At 41.3% G+C, this 13,759-nt stretch overlaps 1 protein-coding gene across 14 annotated transcripts in view; it reads left to right on the plus strand.

Annotated features, from left to right (window-relative positions):
• The window catches only part of LOC103218783 (liprin-beta-1), a 177,807-nt gene that overhangs the window by 19,473 nt on the left and 144,575 nt on the right, over positions 1-13,759 (plus strand). The window lies entirely within an intron of this gene.

The following is a 13,759-nucleotide window of genomic DNA, read 5'->3' on the forward strand; positions in this document are numbered from 1 at the left end:
AAAAGGCTTAATTTCATCAGCATCAGTGATTCTTGTCAGTGACCCTGTCTCTACCAAAAAAAAAAAAAAAAGTGATCTTCCTGCCTGAGCCTCCCAAAGTGTTGGGATTACAGTGTGGGCTATTGCACCCAGCCTGTTTTCAATTTTGACAAGCATTTGTGCATTCTGTATTTTCTGGATTTCAGATCATTCCTGTCTCTACAATAGATGATGATATGCAGAACAAAAGGATGGGGTGTGTGTGGATATTTGATTAGTATTGCTGTCAGTTGCCCCAAAGCTTCTACTAATTTTTGCTCCTGTTAGCACAGTGATGTTCTCATATTAGTAGCATTTGATAATTTTCTAGGAGAAAAGAATTTTTTTCTTTTTAACGTATTTGATATTAATGAGCTAAATCATGTTCATATGACTATTGGCTGTTTCTTAACAAACTGTTCATGTTCTCTGCCCATTTATTGAGAGTTAGTATTTTTCTCATTTGTCATAAACTTTAGTTTGTGTATTTCACTTATTAATCATCTGTCAAAGTTGCTGCAAATATTTTCACCTACTGCTTCTAATTTTTTAATTCGGTTTGTGTTTTGTTTTTGTTAGTGATATAGAGGTTTAAAATGTTGATGTAGTCTAATTTATTGATTGTCTTTTGCACTTGCGCTTCTCCAACTTTCCTCTGTCTATACTAAAATTAACCCTCACTGCTCTGGTATATCCCAAAGTAGAGTATCACAGGGATTCCTGATGAGGATAAATGGGCCTGAAGGGCTTATGGGCACCCACTGTGTATCATGGGAAAACTTGCACACGTGTGTGTGTGTGAGAGAGAGGTGTGTGTGTGAGAGAGAGATGTCTGTGTGTGTGTGTGAGAGAGGGAAAAAAAATAAAGTTGATGAGAAAAGGGGAAGCTGTTTTTGGGCCGAGGGTTGTTTGTTTGGCTTTGGTTTTCATTTCTTTTCCCTCGGTAGAAGTGAGCTTACTGAAGGCAGCGGGGCTTCCTTAGATTCCTGAAGCAGCTGAGTGACTGAAACCAGCGACTTGCTGAGAGAGCTGTGACTACACCTGGCAAGGGGTGTGTTAGGCATTTGTTGAGTCTGTGAGAAGGCAGGCGGAGCAGAGACTCAGGCCACATCCCATTCAGTCCTCACCCCTTAAGTTTTGCTTTTTGAGGCTGCAGGCTCTGTTCCACAGCCTCACCCAGGTTACGTCCTGTGAGAGGACTCATAGGAGCCCACAGCCCTGTTGCAGCTCACCAGCTGCACTAACTGTAGCTTGAAAATGAAGGTAACAACTAGTGCTTACATAGCACTCAGCTGTTTTGCAAAACCCTTTCACCAGGGTTTTTATAGATGCTTCTCACCTCAACCTTATGAGGTTAAATACTGTTTCTATCTCCATTAATTTGGAGGAAACCACTACTCAATAGATGCATCATTAAAATCCAGAGCTTCCGACTCCGGGGCTGACCTGCTCTACTTAAGAAAGAATTCCATCATTATATTTTCTGGTCGTAGTTTCTTGGTGATACTATTAGGCAGAGGGTAGCGCCGTTTTAGGTTTTGGAGTCAGACATATCTTCACTGGAATCCCTACCTAGCCCTATCTTGGCATTGTGACTTCGTTACTTAGCCAGCCTGAACCCTGGTTTTCTCATCTGTAAAATGGAAATGACAATGTCTACCTTGTAGGAATATGGTCGACCCTCTGGATCTGAGGGTTTCACATCTGGGGATTTAACCAATAGCAGATGGAAAACATTTGAAAAAACAAAATAACCATACAACAATAAAAATACAATGCAAAAACTATTTATATAGCATTTACATTGTATTAGGTCTTAAGTAATCTAGACATGATTTAAAGTATATGAGAGAATGGATGTGTGTAGGTTATATGTGAATATGTAAGGAACTTTATTTAGCATATGTGGATTTTGGTATGTGTGTGGGTATCCTGGAAACCAATTCCCCATGGATACTGAGGGATGACTATATTAAAAAGATTAAGTTGAGGTTGGTGCAAAAGTAATTGTGGTTTTTGCCATCACTTTCAATGCCAAAATGGCAATTACTTTTGCGCCCACCTAATATATGCAAGATGCCTAGTGCAGCACCACTGTGCTCATTGTAGAAGCTCTGTGATGATGGTTTCTTAATCGCAAAGCTGAAAATGCTGCTGTTGTTTTTTTTGTTTGTTGTTTAAAAGTTTTAGAATTGCTGGTAGATCTGCACAGACTTGGGAAATTCTAGTGAGTATCACTATATTTAAATGCTAGAAACACTTCTTTATCTGACCTATTTATTTTTCTGTTGAGTAGACTTTCTTGTCTGTTGTGGATAAGTCATCCGCTTCTCTCAAATCCTTCTGCTTATAGAATTGCGTGATGAATTCTCAGCTTAGGACTGTGCTCATAGGCAAAATAAAACATGTTTTGTCTACGTGTTCATGTAAAAAGTACAGACGGCTCTCTTGAAGGGCAATAACCCTTCTCTTACACATAGTTGAGATTTTTGGCATCATTCATGAGGTTGTTACTTGCCCAGGCTTCATAAACATTCAGGTACCAGAGCAACATTTAAAAAGAAGATTGTAGAAACTCATGAGAAAAGACAAATCTGCTAAATAACCCAAGGGAGGCAAATTGCTAAGTAAATTTTTATTTTTCATGCCATTTAAAAGTTAGGTTAGATTTGATTGGTCTTTATGCCAGACTTTGTTTAACCACATAAAAAAACTCCCCGAAATTAAATCATTTTTGCCTAAAGAATATCAACATAAGGTTGTCTTGCCATTTAATGTATAATGTATGTTAATTTAGGCTTTTTCATTTTAATAAATTGAGCCAAGTAACTACTATAAATACTCTAATTTAGAATTATAATCCAATGCAGTCTTTTTTCTATGGAGTTAAAAATACCCTTTGGGAATCCTCTTTAAATGTGTCTTGGACCTTCTTATTTTTTTATCCCTGCTACCATGGTTGCATTTTCAACAACAAATCAACTTAGTATTAGAATATGAGGTTATGCTAATGTAAGTGGGGCTTTATGGCGTTAAGAGTTAACATTCTTACTTCTGTTCTGGGAACTTTAGATCCACTGCCCTATGGCTTTTTCATTTTTCCCCTTTTTGGTAGGAAGGGAGAGACCATGAGGAGAAAGTCTTTTTTTATATAATTTATACACGTTTGTAAATTAGAGTTGTAATATAATTCATGCCATGTGTATATGCTTCACCTAAAACAGATACAATTAAGGTGAGTGATTATGTGAAATTTACATGATTTCTAAGTTTCCTGTCATGTTTAGAGTTCAAGGATCAAAATGAGCATACTGTTGGCTAAATCTTACAACTTTTGCAAGCTGAGTGCAGGACATTGTGAAATGCCTCAACCAATTGTATTGGTCAGTAGGAAATTCTTTTCCTAAAATTTCAAGCCTGTTGCTTGTGTTTTTTCTTTTCTTCCCTGCACCCCCTAGTCCTTGCTTTTTTTTTTTTTTTTTTTTTTTTTTTTACAAGGTCTTGCTCTGTTGCCCAGGCTGGAGTGCAGTGTTGTGATCATAGCTCACTGCAGCCTCGACCTCCTAGGCTCAAGCTATCCTCCCACCTCAGCCTCTTGAGTAGCTGGGATTACAGGTGCACACCACCATGCCTGACTAATTTTTTGATTTTTTAAATAGACATAAGATCTCACTGTATTACCCAGGCTGGTCTCAAACTCCTGGGCTCAAGTGATCCTTCTGCCTCGGCCTCCCAAAGTGCTGAAATTATAGGCATGAGCCATCATGGCCCGCCTGATTTTTTAATTTGCAGTGAAAGTGGACATTTGGAGGCAGAGGTGTTTGTGGTGATATGGTGAGGAGAGAATGGACAAACAAACTTGGTACTGCTTGACTATTAACTGACAGGATACAAAGGACTAAAAAATATGCCTAGTAATGGGCAAAGACTTCATGACTAAAACACCAAAAGCAATGGCAACAAAAGCCAAAATTGACAAATGGGATCTAATTAAATTAAAGAGCTTCTGCATAGCAAAACAAACTATCATCAGAGTGTACAGGCAACCTACAGAACGGGAGAAAAGTTTTGCAATCTACCATCTGACAAAGGGCTAATGTGCAGAATCTACAAGAAACTTAAACAAATTTACAAGAAAAAAACAACCCAATTAAAAAGTGGGCAAAGGATGTGAACAGACATTTCTCAAAAGAAGACATTTATGTGGTCAACAAACATATAAAAGAAAGCTCATCATTACTGGTCATTAGAGAAATGCAGATCAAAACCACAATGAGATAACATCTCACACCAGTTAGAATGGTGACCATTAAATAGTCTGGAAACAACAGATGCTGGAGAGGATGTGGAGAAATAGGAACGCTTTTACATTGTTGGTGGGAGTGTAAATTAGTTCAACCATTGTGGAAGGACAGTGTGGCAATTCCTCAAGGATCTAGAACTAGACCATTTGACCCAGCAATCCCATTACAGGGTATACACCCAAAGGATTATAAATCATTCTACTGTAAAGATACATACACACGTATGTTTATTGCAGCACTATGCACAATAGCAAAGACTTGGAACCAACCCAAATGTCCATCAGTGATAGACTAGGTAAAGAAAATGTGGCACATATACACCATGGAATACTATGCAGCCATAAAAAAGAATGAGTTCATGTTCTTTGCAGGGACATGGATGAAGCTGGAAACCATCATTCTCAGCAAACTAACACGAGAACAGAAAACCAAACACCACATGTTCTCACTCATAAGTGGGAGTTGAACAATGAGAACACATGGACACAGGGAGGGGAACATCACACATTGGGGCCTGTTGAGGGGTGGGGTGCAAAGGGAGGGATAGCATTAGGAGAAATACCTAATGTAGATGATGGGTTGATGGATGCAGCAAACCACCATGGCACTTGTATACCTATGTAACAATCCTGCACATTCTGCACATGTATCCCAGAACTTAAGTATAATAAAAAAAATATGCCTAGTGATCCTGAGATAACAATCCAGTTGGGTAGCCCCATGCTGATCCCTTCAAATCATTTTGGCACCAGCCCTTTGAAACAGAGCCTGCATAGTACATATGAGAACCCAGCAAGTTTCACCAGGCATTTCTTGTTGCTGGCTGGGTGGCTCAGGGAATAAATAGAGTAATTAGTGCTCATTAGCACTCCCACGAGCTATAATGCATCTACCTGAGGCAGAGAGATGCTTGCCTGTGTTCCTGAAGCATGGAAATCCCTATATGATCTCTTCAGTCTAGACATTTTTGCATTGCAGAAACAAAGGCTAACTTGGCAAGTGTAAAATCCTCCAAGTGCCTCAAATAACAGTAGGTAAAACCTGTGGACTAGGGACAGAAGGCTTTCCTAGGAACAGTTAGTGTGTCTAAGAAATTGGTGTGCTGTTTAAAGCATTCTCTTCTTCCGCAACCCGCCGCCTCTCAGTGTATGCGACTGAGGCAAACCAGATTAGTCAGAGATGTTGGACACGGTAGTCATATAACTTGATCCCCTTAGCTTCTTGTCAGCTGTACTTCAGCAGCTGTAGTCTCCATCAACGGAGGGTCTGGATTGTACAGAGTCATTGAGAAAGAAGAGAGAGAAACCTTTGATGGTGATCTGTGGCCCTGTCCAGGACCCTGTGCCATTGATAGTTCTTGTTCCTGTGAAATACTAATCTGTGGTATAAAGGTGGGAGTCACAAAGGGAGAAAGAGGGAGCCAAGTTTTGGGGGCTTGGTACACATGCCTGGAGAAACATATAGATAAATCGTGAATTGGCAGATTGTTATGGGAAAGAAGCCTGAACCAAGAATCTGGCACTCTGATCCCTACATTGATTAGCTGTGTGATATTGGGCAAGTCACTTAACCAGTTATAAAATTGTTAGAACGATACAAGCCCAGCCCTCACTGGGAGGGCTTTAAGGATCAAATGAGATCACATGTAAAATGCTGTAAAAATTAAGTAGTAGTATGATTTTTGAGTTTTTATATGGAGTATGTTAGCTATGCTTTAAACATCTTCACCCAAACCTCTGGTAAAAGCACCTGCTTTTCCACTGACTTCCAGCCCTGTGACTCTAATTCCATCTCTGTGCCCTAAACTAGATTAGAACCTGTTTGGATACCAGGTAGTTCCCTTGAAGTTTTTTGGAAGATGGTGCTGTCTCCTGGACAAGACAATAGCAGGAGCTCCTGATTCCTGCTTTGGCCTGTCTGCCATCCCCTTTCTTGGGAATGCAGTAAATTCTACAAAGTCATCATTCATCTATCAGTTCCACAGGAATTGTTCTCTGTTATTAAAAGTTTGGAACATTGGCTGGCCCCAGTGGCTCATGCCTGTAATCCCAGCGTTTTGGGGAGGCCGAGGTAGGTGTATCACTTGAGCCCAAGAGTTCGAGATCAGCCTGGGTAACATGGTGAAACCCCATCTCTACAAAAAATGCAAAAAAACTGGCCAGGCATGGTGGTCCCAGCTACCAGGGAGGATGAGATGGGAAGATCACTTGAGCTCAGGAGGTTGAGGCTACAGTGAGCCATGATTGCACCACTGTATTCCAGCCTGGGAGACAGAGTGATACCCTGCCTCAAAAAACAAAAACAAATAACCAGTTTGGAATGTTATGAATAAAGTGTTCAGCACTCAGTTTCATACTTAGGTGGAACTCTTCTTGCTGGGTAGCTTTAATGAAGATTTGCTGGGATTTGAGGTTATAAAGTAAATATGTCTTTGGTGGGCAGCCATACTCTGATGGTTAAGGTTGGGAAGCCCAGCTGTGGCCTCCTTCATGCAAATCACTACCTTTGCTAGGTCTCGCCGCCTTTACTTGTGAGCTTGCTGTATTCTCGTGCATTAACTCCTGTCCCTGTTGACTGGGTTGGTGTTCAGAAAGTGATCTGAGCTGATTATCAAAAATGTGTAGTTTTTAAACCGAGTGGCTATATGACAAGTGTGTTTCAAAGACTGTTATCAGCCTTCGTAGGACCTTTGAAGGAGCCTGTGACTTCTTCAGTACAGTTAAAAAAATAGTGTTCTGCATTAGTGATATTGGAAAACTGCTTGTGGTCTTAAGTTAGGTTCCCTAGAAGCAGACTCTGAGACCGGGAGTTGGGTGTGAAGGATTTTGGGTGTGAGCTCTCAGGAGACACCTGTAAGGAAGGAACAAGGCAAGGTTGGGCAGAGGAAAAGCTGACTGGCAAATGTGGTTGCATCCGAGACCCCAGCCACTTCTCTGGGGAGCGCTGGATGGTTCTTCAGAGCTGTCCCCATTTGAGCAAGGGGCTGGACCTTTGTATGCCTACATCAGCTAGTTGCTGGCAACTGGCCACTCCTTCTGAGGATATCACTTTAGGTGAGACTGTCCTGCAGCTGGCTGAGGACCTTCCTTGTGAACTGTCAGCAGCCGGGGATGGGTGCACTGGTCCTAAAAAGGAAGTCTGGGTGGAGCAACATAGTGTCTACTATACTGTCCCAAAGAATCTAACCCTTTGAGAAAGAAACAAGTGGGTACCGCCAAATGCCCGGCATATGGCAAGTCCCTTTATATGGAAAGTTAGAAAGTTTGGATCCCTTAGCAAAACTGAAGGAAGAGATTATAACCCCTTTGTGAACTATTAAATAAACAGATCTCCAGCCTCTTGGAAATTTATGAGATCCTTGGATAATATTTATATCTGATTATGGTATAACAGGGCTTAGCTTCTGTATTTGTGAAATGACTGACCTATAATTGAATAATTTTCCCCAAGCATGAGTTACTGCATGTTCACAATATTCATCCTATGTGTATATAAATGTAGTCAAATGGGTCACCGTAACAAAAGGCAAGCAAGTGAGTGAGGCACACAAACTCAGACTTAGAACCTTTCAGGGGACCCTGGGGATGGAGGGCAAATACAGGAGATTATAGCTTTGGTTCCCGAATCACCTTATGTGATATTTTAGTCATGGTTGAGGATAATGATTTAGGAATTAAATTGCCAAAGGGTAAGTCAATATGCTTTGGGGGAGGGAGGAAAGAATCAACTTTCTGGCATTTCCAAAAGCCAGTTGCACTGAACAAATGTCTAAAACTGGCATCGTTTGTTGTATAAGTGGGATGAGTGGACAAAGCCAAAATTCTACCTAATCTCTTTCCCAACTGCAGATTAAGTCATATCTGTAAAAGGCAACATGGTTTTTCTTCTGCATTTTCTGCCTTCTAGTAAGTGAAGAGGCAATGGGTTGTGCTCCCCCATCATCTCAATAGTTGGAGTGTACTGTGGGGACTGGAGGTGGGGAAGCCTAATGACTTCGTTGTGGCACAGAGCAAAGGTGATCAGAGGTTGTGTGTTCTGACCATGGACTTCGCTTCCCCGTGAGCCCCCTGGACTCTGTGTATTCTTTGCCTTTATCTGCATTGCCACCTGGAAGCTTCGTAATGTCAAGTCCTGGAAGATATTACTAACCTGTTTCCATTATGGGTGTAGTGGAAACATAAGTAGGTCACCGTTCCTTATTCAGAAGCTGAACAGAGTCAAGCTGCCATGGTGACAGGCTCTGTGTAAAAACACCCATCTCTGAACCTCTTGGAGAGATGTGATGATTTGGTCATTGGATGTGAAGAGGAGAATCTGCCAGCTGGTTTATTGCGTTGGCTAGAAATAGGAGATGCAGAAACTAAAAAGCTTTCAAGGAGTCGTCAGATGAGAAGGAAATTAATGTAGCATAGTGATCCTGCTGTAGAGGAAAGGCTAAAGGTGAGACTTTGAATATGTGCACCATTTCTTCTACAGCTCTTGACTCGGATGATCCTTCTCAGTGTGATCCCACGAGTGTTTGGTGATGATCTGATAGTAGAAGGGGCAGAGCGTTTTAACTTTGGGCACGTCTTCCTCTGACTTCTCTATCTTTCTAACATGCCTGCACATGTGCCTTTATCATTGGCATTCTGGAGTTAGGGACATGACCTTTTCTACAGTCCAGATGAGGAATCTCCAACAGTGACTTTTCATTGTGACTCATGTCTGCAAAGAATGAATAAAGAATTTCTTGGCCAGGAAGTATGTACTATGCAGAGAGAAATAATTGTTGTTGGGAAATAAACTTTTGAAGAACCAGAATTAAAAAAAAAAAAAGAAGAATGAAGGAAGTCTATCAAAAGGAAGACCAAGAAGTGATCTGCAGGGTGTTGCCTGGAGATATGGGAAATAAATCAAGAACAAAGAAATGGGAAAAGATAACATAAAAAACATTGCCAGTTAGGACCAGCTGGGGTCCTAGGAAAGTGGCAGTTCCAGTGGGACTTGGAAAGCCACTGAAACACTCACTTACGCACACACAACTGCTCCGCCCTCTCCCCTTCTTTGGCCCCCATTCACCTGGTGTAGGAGGGTCTGACACCCTCACCAGGAAGGATGCTTTTGGCTGTTTTGAAGGCGAGACCTTGAAGTGTGGGAGAGCTTCACCTCTTTCGTAAGCTGATGTTGCATAACCTCCTCCAGAGTTAGGACATAGTGGTTAAGGACACAGGCTTTGGAGCCAGGCAGATAGGGTGTGACTTAAATGCTGGACCTCAGAAAAATGGCTTATTGTGAAGAGTTTAATGGAGCATAATGCAGTAAGTGCTCAAAACTGTTGTTAATATATGCCAAGAGTTATAACTAAATTTGTAAAAAGCACCTTCTTATACTCTCAGGCAAACTTTGAACCTGAGCTCAGCTTCAACAGGGAGCTGGACTCTATCACTGGCCCCATGGGGGAGCTGGGCAGTAATCCAAAGCTCTGGGCGGGGTGTTTGAAGCAGCTGCAGATCCTCGCGAAGGGCTCTGGGTGCCCATACATTGTCCCCGTGGAGTTTCTGTACTTAAAGCCCCTGATTTTGTTTGTAAGCTGCTCCAACTGGGATGTGTGCACACTCACACATGTTAACTGAGAATGGATTCAGGAACTATTTTAACATTTACATGGATAATAGGTTGCTTTGTTAAGTCATATGTCAATTTTTATTTAGCTCCTAACCATCTCCTGTACACAAGACACTGGACTCACAGGAGTGCAAAATGCAATGGTGTTAGGGGTTTGCATGGATACGTTATTTGTGATTTATGACAACTCAGAGAGAGGTAGGTAATATTACCAGTTTTACAGAGATTAAATAACTGGCCCAAGATCAAACAGAGATTATACCTTACTACATGGACTCTGTGCAACCACGAATTGTAAGATATATTCCCATATTGGAGATGTTAAATTAATCTTTAAAATTAACGAAATGTGGTAAGTCACAGAGCCTCGATTCTACCCCATACCTGGCTGATTTCAAAGTTTGTGGTTTTTTACCCTCATCACATATAAGGGCTTGCAATCCTGTCTAACTGGTGAACATAAAACAAGCACAAATAAGAGGACAGTTAACATTTGTAAGAGTTGAAAGGGCGGCATTAATAATAACAATAATGATTGTTGTTTATCGCCCACTTACTCTGTGGCAGTGCTTTCATGTGCTTTGTTTGGGGGTGGGCACTAATTTTATATTCTTTTTTTTTTTTTTTTTTTTTTTTTTTTTAGCAAATGTGAAAACTGAGATAGCTGCTCTTATTCCCATCTTCAAATGAGAAAACTGAAACAAAGATTAGTTATGTGACCTTGGGAGATCTTCTCCAAGGTCATATAACTTGTATTAAAAGTCAGTCTGCAACGTTGTAGTTAAGAGTACAAAATTATTTATAACCATGACAGACCTGGTTTGGGTTCCAGAAGAGTGTGATCTGATAGACAGGTGCTCAGTGCTCCAGGAGCACCTAACCCAGCCTTGTGGGGTCTGGAGGGACTCCCAAAGTGGACGGCACCTAAACTGAGAAGGTAGTGTCCATCTCTCCATCGTAAGCCACTGTGCTGCTAAAAATAATCATGGTTGTCCTATGTTACTGACCTCCACTAGTACTATGAAGGTCTAAACCTGGCATTAGCTAGTAGGAACTGGCTTTATTTATAATTTACATCCTTTCCACTTCCCAAGAGCAACAGAGGAGGTTTAAAAGGAACACTATAAATTAGACAGTTGCTGAGAACCAGGATGATGGCTACAGAAAACATCTTGGAAATCCAAAAAAATAGAAGAAAAATATTATTTGATGTTCCATTGTGTAATGTAAGTCTCTGGAGATGAACAGCTAGGTAGTTCTTCCTACAACTTTTAGGCTACGGAGTGCAGTCTCAGGTGCTGCGAGAGCTCACACACTGGCCAGCCAAAGTCTCTGTCACAACTCAATCATTGGCTTTTCATGTTCCTCTTAATTCTTTTTACAGAATTAATGATTTTTATTTTGAGTTAATATATTGCTAAAGGACGTGAAGATTGTGTGTCAAGCTGGCATCCTGAAATAAAACTGTATGTTTACAAATGGATACCCTGTTATTAAAAATAAATTTTGACAGACTGTGGTTCATAAGGAGACCCGTATTAGAAGACACAGAAAGAGCCTTCAGAACATCAGATCATAATTGCTGAGTAGCAGACTGCGTTCCAGGTCTGTGTCTGCCCCTTCAAGAACATGTGACCCCTAGTTTCCTCATCTTTAAAACAAGGGGGATAGGTTAGATATTCCCAGATTTCTTGAGCTCTAAAATTTGTTTGACGCAAACATTTCTAATCAATTCTAACACAGCGTTTGTTCTGACTAATTCATCAGGGTACCTGCCTAACAGCAAATGTTGAATTTGTTGGTCTCCAAGTTCTGTTTTCAATGAATTGAAATAGGTGTTATATTTTAAATTCTGATTGTCCATTGATTGCATGTCAAAGAGAATGTATTGCAGGCATTTCTCTTGCATGTCTTTGGAAAAGAGAAAGTTATTGTTAATGAAGAGAATTGAACCGCTGGCAGTTTAGGGGCGAAGAAGGCTTTTGGCTGCAATAATCCCTCAGAGTCGATCCCAGAGCCACCGACCAGCCAAAGTTGTCCTGAACTGCAGTCAGGAACGCTGACACTGGATCAAAGGACAACTGTTTTGGTTAGTTTGAGAGAGGTCCTGCTGCCGTGGAACTTTGAGGGTGGGACTAAGGAACAGGCAGGGCTGAGGATGGGAGAGAAAAATTGTACTCACTCTTATGTACCAGAGGGGGAATTCCAGTTGTGATTCCAAATCGATGTTTCTCAGGGAGAAAAAGCTCTTCTCTTTTCCTCTGGTTCAAGGCCATCTGACAACTCTGAACATAACTCTGGTTTGGTAACTCTGAACTTAAGTTAAAGAGTTTGGTAACTCTGAACTTAAGTTAAAGAAAACATTATTCAATGATACTTGTTAAAGCATGGAACAAAGATTTTATTCAGTATCATTGCTACAGGGCTTTGCAGTGGGGGAGAGAGATTGGGTTCAATTCTGAATATTGCGTGGACAAGTGGGCATTTATAGCCAAGGAGCAGGGTGGGAGTCAGTGGATGGAAAAATACTAAGAGGAAATGTTGGGGTAAGGGGGATTCTGGCTAAACTAACCTAACAGGATTCTTGCTGAAGATAGGCCAGGGTGATCAGACATCTGGGGGATGGTGGAGGATGAGGATGAGGAATCTGATCAGATACTGAGAGTGGGAGGTTCTTGCTAAACTGACTTAGCAGGGTTCTTTGCTAAACTTGGATTTTATAAGGAAGTTCACGCAGGGGCCTAGCAGAAGATTTATGAGCCTGACTAAAGTTTGGCCAAGCAAAGAATCTTTGCCACATAACTCATTTGATAACTGAACTTAACTCATTGCCAGATGACCCCATACACTGTCCAGGCTGGGGATAGAGGGTGATTGAAAATAAAGATGAACTCAAGCTTACGATGACATGAAGAAAGTGAAACTACAAGTCTGATCTCTCCCCAGGCCCTCAACAATGCCACCACTGTCACCACTCAGTCCAACTGGGCCGGGGATGGTGCTCACCCGCACTCTGGATGAATGCTGTTTTGTGCTCTGCTGTGTTGGTTCTTCTGCAGCCCTTTCTGGCTTAATGATAGGTTGCCCCCGCCCCACAGGAGCCAAAGGTGCCCAGTGAGGCTTTCTCTGTGGATGGGACTGATACACACCATGACATGTGTTGGGAAAGTCCCTGGTGCTGGACAAGTTCTCCTTAAGTAGCTTTGAAGTTATGTGACTGACCCTGTAGGAGTAATTGGTTTCTTATGAATGATGACCTATGAATTAAATAGGAAGCAATTCTTATCTACAAAGTTTATCTCCAATGATAAGGAAAAGACTGCCAAGGAAGCTCATCGACTCAGCATTCACAACTGCAGGGGACACCATTCACACCATTCATGTGGCCCTCATTCAATGCTCTTGTAATTCTTCATACCTCTTAGAACATTTTTGGGTGATCTTCTATTAGAACAGGCAGATGGAGTTGAGCTGGCTGCAGCCAACGATCAAATGGTTCCTCAAGTATTCCTGCTTTTCTTCCCCTCCTCTTTATCTTCCAATTGAGTAAACAGATGCTTTCTGAATTATACGTGTTATTTAAAAAACTGATTAAAGAGGCAGTTTGTAAGCAACTCTTGCTAAGTGCCTTGGGTAAACCTGCTGTCTCACAGAATTGAGCAGGGCAGAAAAAGGCATCTTATGGAATGCCAGTGTTTCATCTAAGTTTAATTTGATACCAAGGGCTGCTTGACAGCACCCATCTGGTTAACACTGAGTACTTAGATGTCTATTACGGTAAATGGCTTAAAACTGGCAACTTTTAGACATTAGCTCACAATCCCATTAAG

This window comes from Chlorocebus sabaeus, chromosome 11, assembly GCF_047675955.1.
Source record: "Chlorocebus sabaeus isolate Y175 chromosome 11, mChlSab1.0.hap1, whole genome shotgun sequence".
In the NCBI taxonomy this organism is placed as follows: Eukaryota; Metazoa; Chordata; class Mammalia; order Primates; family Cercopithecidae; genus Chlorocebus; species Chlorocebus sabaeus.